Source organism: Molossus molossus, unplaced genomic scaffold (genome assembly GCF_014108415.1).
Source record: "Molossus molossus isolate mMolMol1 unplaced genomic scaffold, mMolMol1.p scaffold_m16_p_6, whole genome shotgun sequence".
Lineage (NCBI taxonomy): Eukaryota > Metazoa > Chordata > Mammalia > Chiroptera > Molossidae > Molossus > Molossus molossus.
Genome location: NW_023425399.1, coordinates 12,053,576 through 12,059,973, shown reverse-complemented (window position 1 = coordinate 12,059,973; position 6,398 = coordinate 12,053,576).

Genomic DNA, 6,398 nt, shown 5'->3' with positions numbered 1-6,398 from the left:
CCAAGAATCTAGGTTGGCTTGAAAGCCCGGGCCCAGCCGTGCAGCTCTGTCTTCTGCACTCCCCTCGGGACACCCTAGGACCCCTGATCCCACCTGCACACCCTCCTGGAAGTCGGAGCTCCAGTCCTGGCCTCTCTTCTGAGTTCCAGCTGCTGGACTGTCCTTGAGGTCCCCCTAGCCCCGAGCCTGAGTCCATGGAACAGCAAGTTCCCCCCCTGCCCATCCCCCTCACAGCCCCTGATCTACTTCCTTCCCCCACACCACGCAGTTTCTGAGGCTTAACACCTAACTCCACCTCTTCTTCCACACTAAAATAGGTTTCTTCCTTTCCTTTCCCTCCACTACTGCCCTTTTCTCCAAACCCAGCTCAGATGTCACCACCTGCAAGATTTCTCCAAGGCAGGATTGGTTGCATAATTTGTGGGGGCCTCCTGCAAAAAGAAAACGTACGGCCCCTTGTGCTAAGAAAACTACTAAGAATTCCAAGACAGTGACAGCAGAGCATGAAATCAAGACAGGGCCCTGCTAAGCACAAGGCCTACCGTGACCATACAACACACGTCCAAAAAGCAGGCCATGGCTTCAGGCTTCTCGCCTTATGGAAAACCTTCCTGGGAACAAAGGGATTTATGTACATGTCAAGTGTTCCCTATAGACGGTGAGCTTCAAGTGGAAGGGAGCTCATTGCCGCATGTCCTGGAGGGCACATTACGATGCCTACGCATTGAGATAGGCTCAATAAACACCAAATTGCATTGCATTGCATTGGCAGGTATTTGGAGATTGCAAGTGCAAAGTAGAACCAGCAGGTGGCAGTGTTCCACTCCTGAGAATTGAGTTTTCCTGTCGTTAAACTGTTAGGGACACTTTTTCAAGCTCTCAGGATCAGAACTTTTCCAGGGTTGACAATCATTGCTCCCATCCACATTTCCTCATTTTTACAGATGGGGAAACTGAGGCTCTGGGAGAGAAGGCTCATGAAGCTCTGAGAGCAGGTTGAGGACAGAGCCTGATTTGAATCCTATATAGTACTTCTGATGCTGTCTGGGGCTCTGATTTTCTTTTAATTCTCTACCTAATCATATTTAATACTTTTCTTTTAGTTTGCTGCGAGGTATAGGTAGAGTGTGTGTGTTACAAGGAGCAGGGAGCGGGCGATGGAGCACATAGTGAGAATAAGGTCAAAATCTCTGTTCTGAAATCTCCCACCTGACCAGATCTCACACTGCCCGAGGTTCCACCATGAATGAGCTCGCTTTCTGGTTTGAGCTGGGTTTCTTCAAAGATAACTCATAACCGCAATGTGGGTGAAATTCTCAGCTGCCTTCCCTGGGGAGGATGTGTGCTGCTCAGGACATATAGACCATGAAGACAGCCCGGGAGAGAGGAAGTGGTTTTCAGGGAAATGAAACCAATGACAGTATCTAATAAGCATGGCAAAGGGCAGCCTTGACCATACTCACCAACCGAGTCTCCACAGTCAGGCTTGGCTCTGTTCCAGATCCCAAGGGACAAAGGCAGGTGGGGCAGGAGTGGCACAATAATGCTTTCAGTGGTGAATCAGAAAACACCTGCTATAACTGGCTGCTCGCTACCTGGGGTAGGGGTGGGGGATGGGAGGAGCAGGCAAAGTTCTGGGGAAAGGCACAACCTTGTATCAAGCTCTTTATGGACTCACTTTGGTTATAAAGTGTTGAAGTGGGGACCACTCTACCAAGCTCATCCCCCAGCCCCTACCGATCCAAAACCTCCTCCCCAACACTGGCTGGGGTCTGAAAATGCATCATTAGCACCTTACCTGGGGAGGGTATCCTAGTTTTGGTGGGTTTTGTCCTGGTACATACATACACTCCTCACAATAAGTACTCATGTGTATTTTCAGAGGGGTCACCTTAAAATGAAGGAATACAGATCTAGTGCCTTTTCAGACAATAGCTATCTTGGAGTCAAAGTGATATGTGATAACTGGGTGAGCCTGGCAAGTTCAAGTCATTTAACCTCTCCGTGCCTCAGTTTCCTCTTCTGTCCATGGGGATGATAGTATTTGTTTCAGAAGATGCCATGAGAAATAAAATAATTAATATATGTAGAGCACTTTCAACAGGGCCCGGCCCACAGTAACCACTTATATAGGCTTGCTGCTGTCACTGTTACTTCACGACACTTTTAGAGACAATCCAAGTATTGCACTCTCTCCATTGAACAGATGTGGTAATTGATGGTCCCAAGGAGCTAAGTGACCTTTTGTATTTGCCCTCTCTGTTACGTAACAAATTGCAACAAATGTGGCAGCTTGAAACAACACACGCTGCTTGTCCCACAATGTCCATGGGTCAGGAGTCCCAGCACAGCTTAGCTGGGTCTTCCGCTCAGGGTCTCCCAAGGCTGTAATTAAGGACTACAGTCAGGGCTGCAGTCTTGCTAAGGCGCAGGGTCCTCTTCCAAGCTCACAAAGCTGTGGGCAAACTTTCTTTCCTTGTAGCTCTAGAACTCATGGCAACTTGCTTCTTCAAAGTCAACAGGAGAGCCTCGCTCTTATCAGGAAGTTTCCAGACCCTCTTGGGAGGGCTTTCAACTGATTAAATCTGGCCCACCCAGGCTAATCTCCCTCTTTGCTAACTCAAAAATCAACTCGTTTGGGACCTTCATTCCATCTGCAAAATCCCTTCACCTTTGCCATCCGATGAAGCCTAGTCATGGGAGTGACAGCCATCATATTCACAGGTCCTGCCCACCCCCAGGGGGAGGGCGTGTACAGGTTGTAGACATCAAGGGGCAGAAATCTTGGGGGCCATCTCATCTTAGGATCCTGCCTATCCCACTCCCCAAACTATTGGCAAAGGAACATTTACTTGGCCTGAAGGTCCTCCGTTGCCCCATCAAGGAAAGGCCCCACAGGTGCTTCTGCTTCTCAGAAGGTTGACAGGAAGAAAAATAGCCCAATATCATGCAAAACTCACTTTGCCCAGTTCTCAGAAATAATATTAGTCCAAGTTTCACTCAGAGTTAGCTCTCCAGGTAAATTAACCCCTGTTCAGGGTAGACCAGCAACGAGTCTGGTCTACTATAAGTCACCAGCCTTTTGTTTTGTTTTGTTTTGTTTTGTTTTTAATCCTCACCTGAGGACATTTTTGCACTTATCTTCAGATAGAGTAGGAGGAAGAGAGGGAGGAAGAGAGAGAGAAACATCAACGTGAGAGAGACACATCGAGTGGTTGCCACCCGCATAACCCCAATCAGGGCCAGGGACAAACTGCAGCCGAGGTACATGCCCTTAGCGGAAACCGAACCCGGGACTCTCCGGTCCGCAGGCCGACGGTCCAACCACTGAGCCAAACCGGCCAGGGCTAAGTCACCAGCCTTTAATACAGCTTCTAATGAGGCTTACCCCCTACCCTTCTGTAGTCCCTTCTTGTAATGAAGAGTACCGACCTGTGTGACCAGTAGGACATTGCGGAAGTGACAGAGTGTGACTGCTAAGGCTTGGCTATAAAAGGCATCATGGGTCTGGCTGGTGTGGCTCAGTGGATTGAGCATCGTCTCATGCACCAAGAAGTCGCAGGTTCCATTCCGGGTCAGGGCACAGGCCCAGGTTGCCAGCTCAATCACCAGTAGGGGGCGTGTAGGAGGCAGCCGATCCATGTTTCTCTCTCACATCCATGTTTCTATCTCCCTCTCCCTTCCTCTCTCTAAAATCAATAAAAACATATATATTTTTAAAAAGGCATCATGGATTCCACCTGGTTCTCTTGGATCATTTGATGGAAAAAGCCATCCTTATGTCACGAGAACACTTGACCAGCCCTATGGCAGTCCACAGTGTAAGGAACTGTCCTGCCAACAGCCAGCCCCAACCTGGCAGACATGCCAATGAGCCATTTTGGAAGTGGCTTCTCCAGCCTTGTCAAACTTTTGGATGATCACAGTGCTGCCCAACATTTCAAGTACAACCTCATGAGACCCCAGAACTACCTAGCTAAGCAGGCCCCAAATTCCTGGCCCAAGGAGACCCTGTGAGATAGTCATGCCGCCATACGCCACCAAGTCCAAGGGTAGTTCTACAAGTAGATAACTCGGGCCTCCTGGAGCTAATGCCTCTCCTGAAAGATGGTGCTGGTGAGGACAAGTGCCGCTTTTCAAGCACTTACTGTGCCCCAGGCTCTGACCTTCCTCCCGTGGGCTGTCGCAGCACAAGGTACCAGCCGGTGCAAGCTGCCGTCCACACCCAGAGGTCTCACACCACCCCCGTAGCCCTGACAGAAACTCCTCGCCGAGTAAGTGTTCGTATCTGCACTGCCAAGTAGAACAGCCCCGGAAATGTGGCTGGTGCCCCTGAGGAACACAGTTTCATCTTTACATTTTAATTAATTTGTTTCAGTGGCTACATGTGTTCAGCAGCCAGTTTGGACAGCACAGATGGAACGGATACGAGGGCTTTTGCAAGACCCAAGTCCCAGGGGGCAGAGACCCCACTAAGCGTCCCGGGGCTCAGAAAAAACTGTGTGGCAGGGGTCTTGGGAGGGGTTTGAGACCAGACTCATCACCTCAGAGGGGCTTCGTGGGGCCTGAGCATCCCCAGTGAAGGGGCCCTGGTGACGTAAACCCTCTGATGGTGCGGTTATGAGCAGACTCTACAGCCTGCCTGCCTGGGTTTGAATCCCGCCTCTGCCATTGGTAGCTGTCAGTTTGGGAAAGTTATTTAACCTTTCAGTTTCCCCACCTATAAAATGGGGGGCTAACATCACCCACTTGGTGGAATTGTGGTGATTAAGCGGGTTCAGGGGTAGAGCCTGGACCGGATTTGCTGGCGGTGGTCTTGGTAAAAAGGATCTTCCCCACCTCAGCACCGCCGATGACAGTGCCCGCTGAGGTGACATGCGCGGAGCTGGTGGAGACTGGCAAGGCAGAGAAGCCACGTCCAGACGGCTCCCGCGACAGCAGCTCCCAATGGTCGCCGTGCTGCCCGAGAGTCGCCAAGTCTTAGCCCCGAGAGAAGTGAGGAATCTAGACTATTATGGGAAACAGCCTCGTTTCTAGTTGGCAACTAATCCAAGGACTTGTGTACATTTGTTTTTTAAACACGATGCCGCCTAAACAAAGCGAGGCAGGCGGGCTGCGCCCTGTGGCTGCAGCGGGCACGCTGTCACTTGTCCCCGCTCTCCAGACTCTCTCCTGGCTTCGCACGTCTCCGCCGCTGCTATCTTCCTCCCCACAGGGCGTTTGGGCAGGGCATTCATCTCAGGCTCCACCGAAGCCAAGGGAACCGGCCCAAAAAGGAGGACTTCGTAGGAACTTTAAAATTAGTGGTTAGAGCTCACACGGAGGGCTGCAGGTTTGATCCCAGCCCCGGTCGGGGCACGTGAGGGAAGCAACCAATCAATATGTCTCCCTCACATTGATGTTTCTCTCGCTCCCTCCTCCCTCCCTCCTTTCCACTCTCTCTAAAAAAAAATCAATGGAAAAAGTATCCTCGAGTGAGGATTAACAAACAAAAAAGGAAACAATATGGTGAAATAAATACAAATAAATTCATTAAAAAAAATCACAGAGGCAGGCGATCTAGAAAGTATGTTTTTATTATCTTTTTATCAAAAAAAATCAGTAACAGACAACTGTGTGAGGGGGCTACAAGAGGGGCTCACTTCCAACATAGCCAGAGGAAAGGATGTGGGGTGGGGGTTGGTGGGAACAGGACCCAGCCAGCTGGGAACCCTGGGTTGTGGGGTACAGGAAGTGAGGCGGATGCCCCCCACCCCAGCCAGTGGGGTCAGAAGACGCAGCCTGCCCAGGCTAAGCCACCAAGCCTCTCCTCTCCGGAAGGGAAGGTCACAGCTAACAGGCTCCAGGGCGAGGGCCCCGTCAGCCCTCTCCAGCCCCTCCTCTGCCCAGGGAGACAAAGGTCACCCCAGCAAAGCTGGGGCTGTGACTTGCGAATCCAGCTTAGTTCTCTAGCAGTTCTCCAACAGATGGAAATGGTCTCCACCTGCCTGCCCACCACGGCAGCCACTGGCCACACGTGGCAACTGAGCCCTTGAAATGTGGTCAGTGGAACCAAGAAATGGGTTTTTAATGTTATATCCTTTTAATTGACTTAAACAGCCACCTGTGGCCGGTGGCTACTGCATTATTGGCTAGCACAACTCTCCAATTTTCTCTTAAATTTGGAGACACGAAGGAACACCAGCTGGGTTCAAAGCAGAAGCTAGAAGGAAGGTAGAACTATCTACCCTCAACTACCCTAGCCCGATGGAAAAGCACCAGGAACTGGGCCAGAGAAAGAGGCAAAACCCCCTTCAGCCACATAAAGATCCACTCACTCAACCGCCCAGCCAACTTCAAATGGGAAATACCACACTATCTCCTGAAAAAATATATGTATCTATTTTTCTAGAACCAAG